Source organism: Pelophylax lessonae, assembly GCF_965119305.1.
Source record: "Pelophylax lessonae genome assembly, chromosome: 2".
NCBI lineage: Eukaryota > Metazoa > Chordata > Amphibia > Anura > Ranidae > Pelophylax > Pelophylax lessonae.
This window is the reverse complement of record NC_138769.1, coordinates 428,930,947-428,950,548: the sequence shown is the minus strand read 5'-3', so window position 1 is coordinate 428,950,548 and position 19,602 is coordinate 428,930,947. Positions and strand designations below refer to the sequence as shown.

Below are 19,602 nucleotides of genomic sequence, written 5' to 3'. Positions count from 1 at the left end.
AAGCAAATTCTAAGCTCAAAGTGGTACTAAAGGCTCTGCATTTAAAACCCTAATGCATTCTCTGCATTAGGGTAAAAAATATTCCAATAATTGTATAGCCCCCCTCATCCACCCCTTATACTTACCAGAGTCCTATCTCAAGCCAGGGCTGTGCCTATCTGCTGCTCTATCCTCTTATAGAAGCAGCAGTGGGAGCCATTGGGGCCTGTTATCAAATCTTGTGAGCGGGGGTGGGTCAAGGTGGAGCTGTGCTCTGTGTGTCAGTAGATGCACACAGCCCAACTCTGGATCAAGCCCACAGGAAGCGGCTACTTATGGTGGCATACTGCTTAGAGGAGGGGGTTCAGCTAAGCCCTGTGCAATACCGCTGCACAGGTCCGGAAAGTAGAACGTAGGTTTTTTTTTTTTTTTTTTTTTTAAAAGCGCCTTTACAAAGCGCTTCAGTGAACAAGAAAACCGTTACCAGGATGCTGGTCTCTGTGCCTCCAAGGGCTTATTCACACCATAAGATGTGTCCGAGTGCACTTATGTTGTGTGCGTTCATTTCAGTGGGCCACATTTTATATGTGTAAATAGAGCAGACACTTTCAAAAAATCTAAATCACACCATATAAAACCCCTTGCAACTGCGGTACACTGTGTTTTAGGTGACTGCTAACACTTGTTCAATTGCCAGATAAGTGGGAGTATTATTATGAATAATGGCACTTGTGTATGTCCTGCAGTAGGCAGCATGTTTTCATGCAGTGTGGGGCTTTTTTTTTTTTTTTCAAAAGCACAATTTCTCACATTCCTGCAGTATACCTGGAAGTGAACAAGCCCTAATTCTCTACTGTACAGGTAACGTTTGTCAGGATCACAGTAGAAAATTCTAAGGTGAACAAATCAACATTTAACACCCTGAAATGTATTTTAATCTAAAGTCCTGCCTCTTAGTTCTATGGAAAGAGTGGGCAGGGTTGGAAGCTAGGTTTACCCCTCTGTGGAGATTGCCCCCCTGATTCATGACACTTAGGCTTACTCAGATGCTGGGGCAGAATGTAGAGAAGAGAGCTCACCAATAAGACCACAAACAGAAATACAAATTTGATATAGGTTCTAGCTCTTATCAAGTCAATTAAGAAATGGGTATTTTTATTGCTGCCTCCGTTGGAAATTTTCCTTTTTTATTTCTGTACCAGTGTTAGGAAGTTAAGGAAAGTCTCGGCAACAGGAATTTTAAAAGCATGAAGTGTAAGAAGGAAAAAAAAATAAAAAATCAACAAATCGCTTATTTCTTAACCTTATTGCATGTACAGTGGTGAGGGCCTCCAAGGATTCTGAAGACTCCAAAAGTCATACCAGGGGCAAATACTATCGCACTAAATAAATGGCACATATTCTGCTCAGGGGATCTGGACACTGGAAGAGTCCAGACTACTGATCAATGTCTTGGAACACCGAGCGATCAGACTGTGCCTGGAACATTGGACGAATCGTCTTCAGGGATATCCAGTGCGTATTCAATCTGACAGTGCCACAGCTGTGGCTTATGTTAGTCACCAAGGGGCACAAGAAGTGTCCTGGCCGTTCTCTCTGGAAGTAGCTTACATTCTAAGGTGGGCATAATGGTTCGTTCCAGCCCTCCCCGCTGTACACCCTCTGGGTGGAAAACTACCTCAGTAGGCAGGCGTTGGACCAAGGGGAGTGGTCCCTTCATCCGATGATGTTTCATCAGTTGTGTCTCCGGTGGGAAATCCCCGAGGTGGATCTGTTGGCTTGCCGGCTCAACAGAAAGTTTCAGAGATGAATGGATGAGGAATTGGCAGCACTCCCGTAAGATTCAATTTAGAAAATGTGAAATCGCGAGAAAACTAAATCCGACTTGCATGGTTTTGGCAAAGCACGCAAGTTGTGTGAAACATGTCACCTTTTGTCCCCTGCTGTAAGCCTTGTATCATCTGTGCTTTATTTTATTTAGTTTTCTCCTGATTAAACATTTTTTAAATTGCATCTTACAGGAGTGCGGCCAATTCCTCATCCATTTATCTATGATTTTCTGCAGCAGTGGCAGGGTGTACACCTCAGTTTGGATATATGTTCACTTTCAGCCCAGCAGACTGACTAGGAGCAGCATTCCCTGTATTAGAAAGGTGCAGAGATTTGTGACTCGGTCACGGGATACTCTGGCTGAAGCCACAGATGCGCAGGTGGCCCCATGGGGTCAGTATAGTCTGATTTACGCCTTTCCTCCTCTCAAGCATCTGCCAAGACTTCTGCACAGGATTGAGGCAGAAGGGATTCCGGTCATCTTAGTGGCCCCAGACTGGCCTTGCCAGGCATGGTATGTCGATCTGGTGCAGCTGGTCTCCAACACTCCTTGGAAGCTTCCTCTCAGGGAGGATCTGCTGTTCCAAGGACCAATTTTCCATCCTGCTTTACAGTCGTGAGTCTGTGTTTCCAACTCTGTTAAAAGCTAAGAAACCTACTTCTAGGAAGATCTACCATCGTACGTGTTAGATGTACATTGCGTGGTGTGAGTCTCTTGGGGTTTATCCTCACTCTTGTGCGGTGGCTCGGATTTTGACCTTCCTTCAACAGGGGGTTGAGCAGAAATTGGCCTTCAGTACTATCAAGGGTCAGGTGTCGGCCTTGGCGGTCTTATTTCAACGGCCCGTGGCCATATACTCCCTGGTGCATACTTTTCTTCAGAGAGTTGGGCACCTAACGCCTCCAGTGTGGGCTCTGTTGCTGCCTTGGGACCTCAATTTGGTGCTCTCAGTCCTCCAGAAGCCTCTTTTTGAAAATCTTCAGGAGATTAATCTGCTTACGCTGTCCCAGAAGGTGACCTTTTTGGTGGCTTTCATCTCTGCGTGCAGGGTGTCGGAATTGGTGGCATTATCCTGTCCACCTTACTGGTGGTTCACCGCGATTAGGTGGTTCTTTGTTCCTGTCCGTCGGTTCTTCCCCAGGTTGTATCTAATTTTCATTTGAATGAAGACATTGGGTTGTCTTACCTGTGTCCCAGGCCAACCCGTCCAAAGGAAATTGCTTTGCATGCCTTGGATGTGGACTGGGCAATTGGGGTGTACCTGGCAGCTGCAGAGTTTTTTTTTTTTTTTTTTTTTTTTTTTTTAGGAAGTCCGACTCACTATTTGTGCTTATAGATGGGCCTCGGACAGGGTTGTCCGTTTCCTCTGCAACCATTTCCAGATGGATCAGACAGACTTTGTGCCAGGTCTATTCCATCCCCTCTGTGGAGTTTTAATTCTTCTGACACTGCTTGTAACAAAACTGAGTACCTATACTCCCTGGGACTGCCCATAGGCGTAGCCAGACTTTTTTTCTGCCTAGTGGCCTATTCCTGTAGGGGCAGTATAACCCAATGGGTAAGAAGATCAGGAGCTGCGTAAGTCAATGAACATCAGCGAAATGGCTTTAACGGTAAGTCAAAAATCCCATTTTATTTTTCCATCAATTTAGGCCAATATGTATTCAACATATTTTTGGTTAAAAAAAAAAATCACAATAAGTGTATATTGAATGTTTTGCGCAAACATTTTTTTTTTTTTTTTCCCCCCCCAGGACTGTGACATTGGGGCGGACAAATTGGACATCTGACACTTGACACTTTTTGGGGACCAGTGATGTTACAGTGATCAGTGCTAAAAAAAATGCACTGTCACTGCATGAATGACACTGGCAGGGAAGGGGTTAACAGGGGCGATCAAAGGGTTAAGTGTGTCCCTAGGGGGTGCTTGGTAACTGTGTGGGGGATGGACTCACTGGATGAACACAGAGTTCCATGTTCCTGCTTAGCAGGAACACAAGATCACTTTGTTCATCCCTGTTAGAACGGCAATCTGCCAGTGTAAACAAGTTATGCCTCTCCCGGGGCTCATGGCGGGTGGCCAGCAGACATCAGCTCTTCTGGACCCATTGACATCCCTGCTAGCCAATGATGGTGCCAGCTTGGGTGCTATTGAATGAATCGACATACAGGTGCATCGTTTTGCGCAATAGAGCCATACTGCAACAATAAATACACGGTAGGCGGTCGGCAAGTGGTTAAAGTATGTTAAACTACTTACCCTCTGGAGCAATTGTGTTCATTTATCACACTCTAATATCGGTGTTTGGGCTACACAATTACTTTTGAACAGATCATATATTTTCTGAAAGTAGAGGACCTTAATTAAAAAAAAAAAATAAATAAATAAATAAAATGGCAGTTGCAATTTATGTTGCACAATATTTGCTCAAATGTTTACCAAATCTGTATTTTTGGGAAAGAAGACACTAAAATGAATTTTAGTGCGCACACATGGTTTTAAACCCTAATTTTGTGTACGAAATAAAAGGAGGTTGTGTCAACTATATAGATACCAAATGTGTCAGGAAAAAATTATGGTACCCCAAAATCATTAATGGATGCTATAAATGCCTTTACTACTCATCAGTTTAGTATTAACTGTAGATGAGGTACCTAGAATTATTTCTCTCAAGCGTCTGAAGTGATGCAGAATATTTTTTGCGCAATTGTTTATATACACATGCGTGCTCTGCACACGCATTTGTGTATGTGTGGTGATGGGGAACTTTAAATTGCTTTTTTTATTTTGACATTTTAACAGTTTTATTTTTTACATTTGACTTTGCTATCCAAGCCCCCTGATTGATAGCATTGGGTAGGTGGTACCGTATAGAGCAGGGATTCCCAAACTACAGCTCTCCAGTTGTTCAGGAACTACAATTCCCATCATGCCTAGTCAACCCGGCTAGTAAAAACAGCTAGTAAAAAAAAAAAGCTTACAAAAATGTAATATAATTTGCAGCTTACCAGTCTTCAGAGGTGGTGGATGCATTCGTTTTCCGTAGTGGCCTAAAAGCTAGTTGATCCAAAAAAATAAGAAAAGAAAACCTGCTCCAGTCTGGATGGTTGGAGTCCTCATTTTACTAAACACTTAAAGTGGTAGTAAACCAATCCTGTCCATTTTCCACCATATAAAGCATTAGTAAGTACTTACCCGACTGTTGTGTGTGAAATCCTTCCAACCTTGTTCGTTTGCTTGTAATCCGTCTGTTTTTTTTTTTTTTTTTTTTTTTTTTTTTTTTTTTTTTTCTCACTATTACATAATTGGCACGTGCATTTTGGCCTCTTTTTTATGGCATGCTCTTCGTGCCAAAAGTCCTTCGATATAATGCTGGGGCTCCGCCATTTCCTGTGTCCACAGCACAGCTCGAAGATCCCACAAGACTTGGTTCCCATTCATAAGCTCTGTCTAAACCCCATGTAAAAATGATGCTCTTCGTGCCAGAAGTCCTTCAATATAATGCTGGGGCTCCGTCATTTCCTATGTCCATAGCACAGCTCGAAGATCCCACAAGACTTAGTTTCCATTCACAAGCTCTGTCTAAACCCCATGTAAAAATTATGCTTCGCTGAATAATTCCTGCCCATGCACAACTTTACAGACGGGGAGAAGAAAGGTTGGAAGTCCAGCACACATTGGGCGCAGAAGACCATAGTTACGATGTCGGGAGCTGCACATGGAATGGGGGGAGATAAAAAGACAAAACGAAAGAGGCGTGTGACAATTTACTGTACAGTTGTTTGAAATTCTTTACTATACTTGCTTCTTTGAAATTTAGCTTGGGAGGGTTGGATTTTACTACCACTTTAAAAGAATAGGTGTTACTGCATGTGATTGTGTTCATGGTCAAATAAACAATGACTCTAGTGAGCTTGCTAGGATCTCAAAAAGTGAAACAAACTTGAACTACCTTAGGCTGTATAAAATGGGAAGTAATCCTAGCTATTTGACTCGTTCTGTTCTCATGCTTGCCTATTTTTATACATCCTCACTGTTAACCGGAAGGCAACTTGAAATCGCTTTTCGAGTATGAGCAACACATCTGCTTATTGTTAGATAAACCACAGACGAAGACAGAGGTGGAAGATGTAGTCCTGACACAGATGCCATCTAAGGATTTTCAAGAAGTATATTTAGCATCTGAGTAGATCCAAAGGTAATGTGTAGATTTCTTGAATTGTAGAATCGTATGATATTTATGGTCACCGTATCTACTGTAGATATTTAAAAAAAGTTACTTTCAACTGTATAACAATGTTTTCATTCACTACCACCTTACTGTGGTTATACATTTATATTTTTTCCCCTCGAGTCTAGTCTACAACCAGTTGGCTGTTTCCAATATATATATATATATATATATATATATATATATATATATATATCTCTGATAATTTGAAAATGTATGGGGAAAAAAAATCATTCATATGTGTGTGTGTGTTTCATGCCCAAGTAAAACGTGACTTGGTACTTGGTGGGGAAACCCTTGTTGTCATTCACAGAGATAAAACGCTTTATAGTTGGTGACCAGGTTTGCGCACATCTCAGGAGAGATTTTGGTCCACTCTTCTTTACAGATCTTCTCTAAATCCTTAAGGTTTCTTGGCTGTTGCTTGGCAACTCCAAGTTTCAGCCCCCTCCGTACATTTTTCTATAGAAATAAGGTCTGGAGAACGGCCTAGGCGACTCAATGATCCTAATGTGCTTCTTCTTGAGCCACTCCTTTGTTGTAAAGTCTGCCTGTACCCTTAGCAGAGAAACAGCCCCAAAGCATAATGCTTTCACCTCCGTTCTTGACTGTTACTAGACTTGAGGGTCAAAGTCAGCATTTTCCTACCTCCAAACACAGCAAGTCGAGTTAATGCCAAAGAGCTCAATTTTGGTCTCGACTGACCACAGCACTTTCTCCCAGTCCTGCTTTGTTTTTAGAGAATTTTTAGAATGTTTATGTTATTTTAGAATGTGTTCTTTTTTTTTTTTTTTTTTTTTTTAACCTTGCTACATTCTATGCATTTCCCACCCTCTGTCTTATGGACATGCCAGAGCCAGTGACGAGGGAGCGAGTACTCACCAGTGCCCCCAGAGCAGGCAATTTTTTATGGGAGCACTTGCTGGGGGGGGGGGGGGGGGGGCCGTGGATCCAAGAGGTGAATCAAGACTTCTCTGCTCAAAACCATTGTACAGAGCAGGCAAGTAGAACATGCTTGTTAAATTTAAAACAAAACAGCAAGCCTTTAATATTTCTTTAAACACTACCAAAGGGTTCAAGTTTTTTTTTTTTTAGAAAGCAGGCTTCTCCATTGTATGTTAAAGCATTTGTTACCTCCGACACTTCATATTTCTGATATGTGCCTGCTGTACCATGCACTTGTATGAGAAAGTATCCAGTTCTTTGTATTGCTTCCTTCGTGTGAAATCTCTGGTGTTCCTGCCTGTCCCTCTGCTTTCCTATTAAAAACTGACCACACTAATCAGGAGAACACACCATGGTCAGTTCTCTAGCTATGCTGGGAACTCAGTGTGCTCTCCTCCAATGATCAGACTTGTCCTGACTCCCCTTCCCGTGCACAGCCTGTCAAGGGAAGCTCAGTGTACTGCTGCTTATCCTCACCCCCCAGCTCTTATGCAGCTGTGAACAGAGGGACTGTGATCACTTATTTACAAAAAGGACTTTTTTTTTTCTATAGCTATACACAAATGTTTTGCTTTTCATTTCTATTTTAAACTGAATGGCTTGTTGTACAAGGTGAACGTTTACAATTACTTTAATGAGGGATAGCTTGATGTGCCCCAAGTCTGTCTAGGGATAGAGGCACAGTGGAACTGTTTAGAATTGCTTGCATTAGGATTTCTCTTCTGAAACCTCTAAAAGGTAGGACATATTTAAAATAACGAAAAGGTATGCTGCTCAGAACTTCACTTTTCATCCAGGCTCAGCTGTAGTTCAAATGAATCATCCACAAGGCAACCTAAGCTAAAGCTCAGAATCGGTAGCTGGCTGGGAGGGGCAGTTGGTCTAGGGCCTGCAGTTTATCTGGGATGCCTCTTTGGATGTGGCTCCCCTGATTTCTAGACTGTCTGTTTCAGCAGTGGTCCTTAGGTGTTTTTTGTGGGTCTGCGGACCAGACCTCCAAAAAAAAAAAAAAAAGCCTTAACTGATCTTCCTTTTCAAGGAGATCGCCTCTTTGGAGCTACTCTGGATTACATCATTAAGAGTCTCACAGAGGGGAAGAGCACCTTTCTTCAGCAGATTAATAAGGGTAAGGAACCTTGTCGCAGACATGGCCCATCCTTCTCGGCTCACAGGAAGTTTTTTCGGCCCTCAGGATTGGCTGACAAGGGTTCAAAGCCTTTCAAGGCCTCTTCGGAAGGATCCAAGTGACCTTGGTGTGGCAAGTCCAAAGCGGGGTTTCTCCAGACCTGCAGACAAAGCTCCTTCTGCATGAAGGTGCGCCCTCACCCGTGCCTGGGGTAGGGGGATGTCTTCACTGGTTTTCAGACCCGTGGACCTCCTTGGTGCAAGACAAGTGGGTCCATGAAGTGATAGTCTACAAGATCGAGTTTCATTCTTACCCTCCAAGGAGGCTCTTTCCTTCAAATGTGCGCCTGTCCCCCAACCGCTTGCAAGCCCTCTTCGGGGCGGTGCAAGACCTGTTACTTCAAGGGGTAATAGTTCAAGTTCCAACTCTGCAACGTTTTCAGGGGTTTTATTCAAACCTGTTCACGGTCCCGAAAGGAAAAGGCAAGGTGCGTCCCAATTCTGGATCTCAAGGCCCTGAACTGCTTTGTGTGGGTACATAAGTTCACAATGGAGTCTATTCCCACAGTGGCGGCATCCTTGCATTAGGGGGATTTCCTTTCCTCTATCAACATCAAGGACACTTACTTACACATTCCAATATGTGTCTGTCATAAACGCTTCCTCCGCTTTGCCATGGGAAAGGAGCATTATCAGTATGTGTTGGCTCCAGTTGCTGACATTATGTCAGCAAGTGATTACAGTGCTGGGCTACCTGGATGATTTCTCTTGGGAGCAGAGTCTCCTACTGCACCGATGGACAACGTGGACATCACTATACAAACTCTGGGGGAGTTCGGCTGGCTTCTGAATTATCAGAAGTCTGCTCTGGTTCCTTTCACAAAACTGGACTATCTGGGTCTGACTCTGGACTCTACTCTAGCCAGAGTGTTCCTTCCTCTGGACAAACCAGAAGTTGCATGCTGCGATTCATCTCTTGCTGTCTAGCAGATGGTTGTCCCTTGGGATTTGCATGAGGGTGCTGGGCCTGATGGTTTTTTACCATCCAGGCGGTCCCGTTTCATACGAGGTCCCTGCAAAGGGAGCTCTTGGCCAAATGGGAAAAGTGTCTGAAGTCTCTGGACAATCAAATCCAGTTGAGCTAAAAACATATAGTTACATAGTAGTTGAGGTTGAATGAAGACAACAGTTCAACCTGCGCAGGTGTGTGTGTGTGTGTGTAAGGGACATATTCATTTCCCATAACCCTGAATGTTGTGATCTTTGAGATGCACGTCCAAGAGTCTTTTTAAAAGTAGCTATACTCCCCGCAGTTACCACCAATTGTGGAAGAGATATCCACAATCTTACCTCCCTTACAGTGAAAAACCCCTTGCGCAGCTTAAGGTTAAACCTCCTCTCCAATCTCATTGTGTGGCCACGTGTCCTCTTACACTCCTTGAGACTTAATCGTTTATTTACCTATGCTGAGATCACTATTGAGTTATTTGTAAATCGCTATCATGTCCCCTTTCAGGCGTCTCTTCTCCAGGGAGAATAAATTAAGCGCTTGTAATCGCTGCTCATAATTAAGGCCCTTCAATTCCCTAATTAATTTAGTTGCCCTTCTTTGGACTCTCTCCAGTTCCAGCACATCCCTTCTGAGGATTGGCGACCAGAACTTGACAGAATACTCCAGATGTGGCCAGACCAGGGTTTTATAAAATGGCAGGATTATACCTTTATATATAACAGAATATGCAAAAAGGAAGTCAGGGACGCAAAAATCCAAAATGAACGACAGACCGCAAAAGACAGTAGGACAAACCCCAAAAAATTCCCCAAAGACATCAACAGCAAAAAGGCTAGGTCTGAGCATGTAGGCCCCCCACAAAACAACCAGGAGTGGGTATATTAAAAAAGCGCAACCATGCAAAAGAAATGACTATCAAATATGGAGACAATCCATAAATAAAAATGGGGGTTTAGTCCCACCATATGGCCATATCGTGCTCAAGCCCACCACTGCGTCAAAGTACCCCATTATCAGTGGGTCCTACACTATCCATAAAAAAGGGGTGAATCCAGCCTCTCTTACCCTTGGAGACAACACTCCTTGCTGGGAAGGTGTGCTAATACACTGCAGGGGACTCCTCCTATATCTACTTGATAGAGGACACCAATAGAGTACAGGTGTGTGTGGGGGATGGGATTCACCCCTTTTTTATGGATAGTGTAGGACCCACTGATAATGGGGTACTTTGACGCAGTGGTGGGCTTGAGCACGATATGGCCATATGGTGGGACTAAACCCCCATTTTTATTTATGGATTGTCTCCATATTTGATAGTCATTTCTTTTGCATGGTTGCGCTATTCTTTTTTAATATACATGTTGCTTGGTCCATAGCTGCACCGGCTTTAGATATACATGTTCAGGGTCTGCTCCCCCAATTTTTTGCTTGTTTAACCAGGAGTGGGTGACTGGGGACAAAGAGAAGGCAAATCCATCAAACACTTTCCCCAGCTCCGCATACACAAAGGAGCATGGGGGAGCCCACGACCACAATGAAGACGGCACCGACACAGCCCCAAACTATCCACAATGGCCCAAAAGCGACACGGTCCAGAAACACCCAGACACAACAAGGGTGGACAAAGCGCCCAGACCAGACGGCACCCACCCACGCACCCCAAAAGAACTGAGCGCTGCAACTTCCAAGCCCCCGCTTCCAACCCCCAGGGACCCGTCAAGGACTGGAACAGCACCACCGGACCGGCGCAGGGCCAATGCGGCGCCCACATCCATAAAGGGATCAAAGTCCCCGCCAAGCAACCACAGACCCGCCAGTTCAACGTCCATAGTCGGGAAGATATTGGAGAGTCCAACAAAAGACCACACAGACAAGCTCCTGCCGGAAAAAAAATACCCCAAGCAACAGACAGCATGGATTCATGAGAGACAGAAGCCGCCAAACAAACCCGACCTCTCCCCACGAGGAGGCAAGCAAAACCCGGGACAGAGGGGTGGCCGCCTACGCAGCACACCCGGACCCCACAAAATCGTCCGACACAGCTCACCACACACGGCCAGCGTGCAAGGCAAAGTCCACAGGCCCGGAAAGACCAGCCTGCAAATGGATAGAAAACTGGCCAGAAGATAGAACCCAGAGAGCAGCGGCCAACGACTCCCACTCTGAACGGTCCAAAGCAACCAGCGGTGCACCCCAAGGTCCAGCGCTGGGACCCCCACCCTTCAATATCTCCACAAATGATATAGGGTCTGGGACCAAAAGCACCATGTCAGTCCCTGCAGATGACACCAAGCTCCGCAGCGGAACAACCCCCCCCACAGGACGTCTCCAACTCACAATCCGGCCCCACCGGGCAACCACGCAGCAAATGAGGCTCAATGCCGACAAATGCAAAGCCATGCACCCGGGGGCCAAGAAACCCAAAAGGGTCTCTGATCTGGTGGATTTGCTGTCTAGCTCTTCACCAGGGCAAAGCTTTTCTCCCCTTGTTTTGAGCAGTGGTCACCATGGATGCCACTCTGTCCGGGTGAGGAGTTGTCCTGGGTCGGAACTCCGCTCAGGGAGCTTGGACACTGGAAGAGTCCAGACTTCTGATCAATGTTCTGGAACTCCGAGCAATCAGGCTGTGCCTGAATCACTGGACAGATCGCCTACAGGGGTGAATCCAATCAGACAATGCCATGGCCGTGGCTTATATCAATCATCAGGGTGAAACAAGAAGTGTATTGGCAGCTCTGGAGGTAGCCAGCATTCTTCAGTGGGCAGAATGTTTTGGTACGGCCCTCTCCGCCGTACACATTCCAGGGGTGGAAAATTGGTAGGTGGATTATCACAGTCGGCACTTTTTGGACCAAGGGGAGTGGTCCCTTCATCCGGAGGTGATTCATCAGCTGTCTCCCTGGTGGATCCATTGGCTTTTTGGCTCAACAGGAAGGTGCACAGGTTTGTGGAACGGTCATAGGATCAGCTAGCGGATGCCACAGATGCGCTGGTGGCCCTCTGGGGCCACTATCATTCGATTTAATGCCTTCCCTCTCAAGCTTCTGCCGAGACTCTTGCGCAGGATCAAGGCAGAAGGAATTCTGGTCATTCTAGTAGACCCGGATTAGCCTCGCCGGTTATGGTATGCCAATCCCTGCGGCTGATCGCGGACGCCCCTTGGAGACTACCTCTCAGGGAGGATCTGCAATCCCAAGGGCCAATCTTCCATCCTGCTTTACAGTCGTTGGCTTGGCTGTTGAAAGCCAGGTGCTGAAGGATAAAGGTCTGTCTGGGTGGGTGATTCCTACACTACTGAAAGCTGGGAAGTCTAGTTCTAGGAAGATCTACCATTGGACGTGGAAAGTGTACATTTCAGGGTGTGAGTCGCTTGGTGTTCACCCTCGCTCTTTTTCGGTGGCTCGGGTCTTGACCTTCCTTCAACAGGGGGTTGAGCAGAAATTGGCCTTGAGTACCATTTTAAGGCCAGGTGTCGACCTTGGCGGTCTTCTTTTAATGACTCTTGGCCACACACTCCCTGTTGTGTACTTTTATTCAGGGGATTCGACATTTGACTCCACCAGTGCAGTCCCCACTACCGCCTTGGGATCTCAACTTGGTGCTTTCAGCTCTACAGAAGCTTCCCTTTGAAACATTTTGGGAGATTCCCCTGCTTACACTATCCCAGAAGGTGGCCTTTTTGGTGGCTATCACCTCTGCGTGCAGGTTGTCAGATTTGGCAGCATTGTTTTGTTGAATTTGGTGGTCCACAAAGAAAAGTTAGTTCTTTGCCCCTGTCTGTCGTACCTTCCAAGGGTGGTCTTTGATTTCCATCTGAATGAGGACATTGTGTTGCGTTCCTTGTGTCCCAGGCCAAAACAACAGAAGGAAATTGCGTTGCATTCCTTGGATGTGATTCGGGCTATTTGGGTGTACCTGGCAGCTACGGAGTCTTTTTAGGAAGTCGACTTGCCATTTTTGCTTACAGATGGGCCTCGAAACGGACTATTCCCTTCTTCTGCGACCATTTCTAGATGGATCACACCGACTAAGCCTATTGGATTAAGGGTCAGGTTCCTCCTCTCCCTGTGAGGGTGCTCAGTGCTTCCTGGGGCTTCAGGCATCAGGCACGCAGGTGTGCAAGGCAGCTACTTGGTCATCCGGGCACACTTTCACAACATTTTCTAAAGTGGATGTGTTGGCATCTGTGAATGCTTCTTTTGGCCGCAAGGTTTTGCAGGCTGCTGTTTAGGGGGCTTGTTCCCTCTTTGGCAGTGTCTTTTTTTTTTTTTTTTTTTTGCAGGTGGGCTCCAGTTGTTTTGGTAGAGCTCCTGTTACCTGGTTGGCTATGGTTTATTTCTTACTGTTCCCACCCCTCATCATGTTTGACACTGCTTTGGGATGTCCCAATGGTTAAGAAGATCAGGAGCTGTGTCCATCAATGAACAAAAGAGAAAATGGGATTGGTGACTTACCGTAAAAGCCACTTCTCTGATGTTCATTGATTGACACAGCACCCACCCCTCTATGGAGTTGTATTACTTCTGACACTGCTTGTAACAAAACTGAGTATCTATAGCAGAGAGAGAGAGAGTATACCCCCTGGGACTGCCCATAAGCGTAGTCAAGTTTTTTTTTTTGCCTAGTGTCCTACTCCTGTAGGGGGCAGTATAAATCAAAGGTCAAGAAGATCAGGAGCTGTGTCTGTCAATGAACGTTAGAGAATGGATTTTATGGTAAGTCAAAAATCCAATTTTTGCACATTAACTTTTTTTAACCACTTCAAGACTGGACTGTTTCACCATTTTCCAGATTTCAGCACTGTCCTACTTTAAAAGGCAAATGCCTAGTCGTTCAGCACTCTACCCAAATTAATTTCATATCCTTTGAGACCGATGGCGCTTTCTTTTGGTGGTATTTAGTCACCACTTTTGGACTTTTTTTCCTTTTTTATATAGCAAAAAAAAAACATTCTTCGAATTGTGTTCTGCTACATTTCATCAGTAAAAATAACCTAAATCGGTGTATATTGTGAAAGTTAGTCTAAAACCAATGGTCAACTACAGGTGGTCCCCAGGTTATGAACATCCGACTTACAAACGACTCCTACTTACAAATGGAGGATGGCAACAGGAAGTGAGGAGAAATCTCTCCCTAGGAAGGCAAATTCACTCCTGTAAGAGTTCTCATAGGAAAAAGGTGTCTCCACTGAAGCTTTATCACTAATCCTTGTTTCCACAACAACCCAAAATTTTCAAAATCCAATTGTCATAGGGACAGAAAGTGAGGTGAAATCTTCTGAATGGGGCACAGAGAGCAAAACAAATGTCACAGGGGTGTTATCCTTTCTTATGCTATCCAAAAAAACTAAAAATGATTCTTTTGGCTGGAGCTAAACTTAAAAAATGTACCTGTTCCGACTGTTCCTGAACAAATTCAACCTAAGAACAAACCTACAGTCCCTATCTTGTTTGTAACCCGGGGACTGCCTGTATATACACTTGAAAGTGGAGTCTGTCCTAATGTACTGACTGCCAGTTTCAATTATTGAGGCCATGAAATGCCAGGATAGTACAAATACACCCAAAATTACCCCTTTTTTGGAAAGATGACAGTCTAAGGTATTTGGCAAAATGCATGGTTACTTTTTTGAAGTTGTAACTTTTTGCCACAATTTTTTGGAAAATAAAGTTGACATTTTTAAAAAGTTATTTCTTACACAAAGCTTACACAAAGCATAGGAATACTTACAAATACACCCCAAAACACATTCTGCTATGTCTCCTAAATATAGGAATACCACATGCGTGAGACTTTTTTTTTTTACCACTCTCACATAGATTTACTGCAGCTTACAGGCAAAGCGACGTAGACCTATGTCACTCACCCATGAGACTGTAGGGGGTTAGCGCGCGCCACCCCCCCTGCTCGTTCCCTGGGGAGCCATCGCGGGAGCCACTCGGGATCTCCCGCAGGAGAGGGAGAAAGACAGACGGCTGATGTAAACACAGCCATCTGTCATTCTCCCTGAAGTAAACACAGAGGCTATGAGATCCTGCTATATATAGGATTGCATGTCTCTGTGATCACTTCACTAGCCATGCCACTTGACAGTTAGAATCACGACCCTAGGGACACACTTAACCCCTTGATCACCAATAAAGTTAACCCCTTTCCTGCCAGTGTAATTTTTACAGTAACAGTGCATATTTATAGCACTGATTACTGTAGTAATGTCACTGGTACCCTCAAAAATGTCAGTCAGGGGTCCGATCTATCTGCCGCAATGTCGCAGTCCCGCAAAAAAAAAATCGCAAAATGAAGGAGCATGAATTATGTGTCTAATTTCCTGACTACCTATCGTATTTCTTGAATCCCTGAAGTGCCAGGACAGGAACACCCCCAAAATGACCCCATTTTGGAATCCAAACACCCCAAGGTGTTTTCTGAAAGGCATAGTAAGTCTTTTGAAAATGTAATTTTTGACCACAAGTTTTTGGAAAATGCAAGAATGAAAATTATATTTATTTGCACAAATAATTAAATAAGATATTTCTAACACACATCATAGGCATTGTTGGAATTACACCCCCAAACACATTCTGCTACTCCTTCAAAGTATGGCAATATGACATGTGTGAGACTTTTCACTGTTTGGACTAATTACGTACCGGACATTGAAATATGTGATACACAAGATACAATCAATTGTATCTAAACCAACATGTGGTAATGGTCACCTCAATACATGTGGTCGGGGAATTTGGCTTAAGCTGGCCATAGATTGGTTGAATCTTGTCCGGTTCAGCAGGGATCCATCCATCGACTTGGGTACAAACCAGAATGTCGACTTTTTAGGAGGCAATCAATGCCAGCGGACACTGGGGATGACTCCCTGCACCAAACCACCGTCCCCTGCATTCTGCCAGGAGAACACAATAGCTCTGCGGGAGGGGTCAGTTCAGGAAGCAGGCAGAGACATGCTGCAAAAACAGGCAAGGGATAAGTCAAGGCAGCAGGCAGAAATGTGGTCAATAACAGGCAGGGTCGGAGAAGGAAGAGTCAACACTGCACTGGTGTGGAAACAGGGCCATCGTTGCTGGCTTACAGTGTGACGATAAGTAACACTGTTCCTTGCATATACTACTGGTCTAATGACACTGGGACTGGTGTGCTGGTGATTGGAAAAACTTTTGCTTGTTGAACTGGTCTGGTGTATGGCAATCGGAAACAGATTCTAGCTAGACTGGTCTGGCACTGTGACTGGTACAGTGACCGACTGCATTATTAGGGCTTGTTCACTTGGGATGTTGGGTGTGGAAAAAACCCTCAGCTGCTTCCCCTTTTAAGCTGCAGCCACAGCATGTGTACACCCCTGGCCACTGTGATTCTTTGCTTCGCAGCTGTGTCAGGAATTATACCCGGGAATCGGGTGCTTGTGCAGTGTTAAAGCAAGTGGTAAGGAGGCAATACAATAGATGGCTCTTCAGAGAGCATCACACATGTGAACAAGTCCTTATGGTGACACTATGGCTAGTGTGGCACTGATCAGGGATACTGGAGGAGATTCACTAAAAACCTGGAGAGTGCAAAATCTGGTGCAGCTTTTACATAGAAACCATCAGCTTCCAGGTTTTATTGTCAAAACATTATTGAACAAGCTGAAGTTAGAATATGGAGCAGCTTTGCATGGTAACAAATCAGCTTCTGAGTGCACCAGTTGTAGACAATCTCCCCCAATGTGACTGGTGCAGCTGAGCAACCTACTCTGGTGACAGTATGTAAAAAATAAAAAAAAAGTTGCTTTTTTTTTTTTTGCAATTTAATTATTTTACATCACATTTTCACCTGAGTCACAATGTACTGCTCTGGGGCTGATTGTGGTTTTGTTTTTTAACCACTTGCCGACTGCCGCATGACTATTTACTGTGGTAGTCAGCCCCCTACAGGCAAAACGACATAGGGCTACGTCGCTCGCCCATGAGCATCTAGGGGGGAGCTCCCGCCCCCGCTCGTTCACTAACATCCCCACGTGAGTGACCGGCGGCTTCGATGTCCGACGGTCATTCGCGATCTCCCGCTGGAGAGGGAGAAAGGCAGGGGGCTAATGTAAACAAAGCCGCCTGTCATTCTCCCTGGTGTAACTGCAGAGATCATACGATCCTGCTATGTAGGATCGTATGTCTCTGTGGTTACATCAAAAGCCACGCCCCCCACAGTTAGAATCATGCCCCTGGGGATACATTTAACCCACTGATCACCAATAAAGTTTACCCCTTTCCTGCCAGTGTCATTTTTACAGTAACAGTGCATATTTTAGCACTGATTACTGTAGTAATGTCACTAGTACCCCCAAAAATGTCAGCCAAGGATCTGATCTGTCTGCCACAATGTCGCAGTCCCTCAAAAAAAAAAAATCGCAGATCACCGCCATTATTAGTTAAAAAAAAAAACAATAGAAATGACATAAATCTTTCCTGTAGTTAGTAAACGCAATAAATTTGCGCAAACCAATCAAAATACACTTATTGTGATTTTTCTTTACCAAACATATGTAGCAGAAAACAGATTGGCCTAAAATGTTAAAAAAATTAGTTTTTTACATTTTTTTTGGGAATTTCATACATAAAATGTGAAAAATATTGTTATTTTTTCAAAATTGTCGCTCTTTTTTTGTTTATAGCGCAAAAAGTAAAAATCGCACAGGTGATCAAATACCACCAAAAGAAAGCTCTGTTTGTGGGAAAAAAAGGACGTCAATTTAATTTGGGCACAGCGCCGCACGACCGAGCAATGGTTTGTTAAAGTCACACAGTGCCGAATCACAAAATAGGCACTGGTCTTTGAGCAACCAAATCCTCCAGGGTTTAAGTGGTTAAGAACCATAATGACTATGTAAGTAATAAGTATCCTAACACTGTTTGTAAGCCCTGTACCATGTTATCGCTGTGGCCAGTCACAGCTATTACAGTAGTCAACAACGGCTGCATGAAGGACAGTCTTTGTTTACTTTCACAGCACACACATGGTACAGGGCCAATGACATTGACACAACAATTGTGATTTGCTGTGTCCCTCACAGATCACGCTGCTGCACACCCCTGAGGGCTACATGAGCAGCTAGTGGGGAAGCATGTATGGTTACCACCTCCCAGACAATGCTTATCCTGACAGGTCACAATATATAAATGGTAGTTAATTGTTATGCTGCTAGCATTTGTAAACAGATAGGAAAGTATAATATATTTTCTTACACAAATAGAGGAGTGCAGCTCCAAAAAAAAAAACTGTTAAACAATCATAGCACAAATAATAGTCCTTTCTAGCATGATGATATTATTCAATCATAATAATAAGGATGCAGTTCTAATGACAGTTCATTTCTATAAACGTGACAAAAGGGATATGAAAAAAAGGAAATCCCACAGCCTAGAAAGAGTGTCAGATTCAAGGGTTGCTCCACCACCGTGCTCTGAAGAGACAAGCCGCTTACCAGAGCGGTTTGACCCTCACATCATAGAGTGGTCAAAACAGACATATGATGGAATTTTCCAGCAGGACCTCCCTCAGTGCAACGATAAACCAGCCCCTCATACAGTACATAGACAGCCGGCACATTCAAAGCAGTGGTAGTATGATGATATATCAGCCTTGCCGATCTCTGTACAGATCTCCTTAAGATGTATACGCAGTCAAGACTTCAAGCAGTATATACATATTAATTACAAAAATTATAACCCGCGCTCGGAACTATAAAGTGTATTAAATGAAAAAAATGTGATAAAGTGTGTGTTTTAAGCTGCTGCTCACTAAGTAAAAACTCAGAAAGATAGATGTGCCAGAAGCAGCGCTTGCAATAATATAAATCACAAAAAATATAAATAAGTAAGTATGTATGAATGACATAAATTCATATACAATATTAAAGTGCAATGGTGCTAAATGCAAACTTTATCATAAATAATAGAAGTGCATAAAGTGCAAATGTGCTGAATCCAAAACTGATTTAAGAACAAATGCAGTAGTATTAAGCAATAAAAACAAAGTGCTCAATGGAAGTGCAAAGGTGCAAATAGTAGCGATAATAAATGTCCACAGTATGAAAATTCAATGAATTGCCCAAATTAAATAACAAGTCATTACACAATCATGTCATCAGAACTGCATCCTTATTATTATGATTGAATAATATCATCATGCTAGAAAGGACTATTATTCGTGCTATGATTGTTTATTAACAGTTTTTTTGTGTGCTGCACTCCTCTGTGTACTACCTTTGGATGTGAACCATATCCTTGGTGCTGGCAGCCTATACATATTTCATTGTATATAGTGAAATCATTCTTTGACTAAGCAAGGCTACTTCACATATTTATATAATATATTTTCATGTTTTAAACTTTAACATCTCTTCAGTTTCTTCCTGGTTTCTGGCCTAAGCCAAAATTATTTTATATACCCCTGGAGTCCTTATGGGCATTTTTTTTCTTTCATCTTGA

The 19,602-nt window shown here is 43.9% G+C and overlaps 1 protein-coding gene across 2 annotated transcripts in view; it reads left to right on the top strand.

The window, feature by feature from the left end:
- Positions 1 to 5,833: 5,833 nt before the first annotated feature.
- LOC309546266 (toll-like receptor 7) overlaps positions 5,834 to 19,602 on the top strand; it is a 63,611-nt gene continuing 49,842 nt past the window's right edge. Inside the window, exon 1 of one of the 2 annotated variants that reach the window (XM_082245847.1) lies at positions 5,834 to 6,009. The gene's annotated coding sequence lies outside the window, so the exon portion shown is untranslated. Of the gene's footprint in view, positions 6,015 to 19,602 lie in introns of both variants that reach the window. The other variant, XM_082245846.1, reaches the window with a different exon arrangement.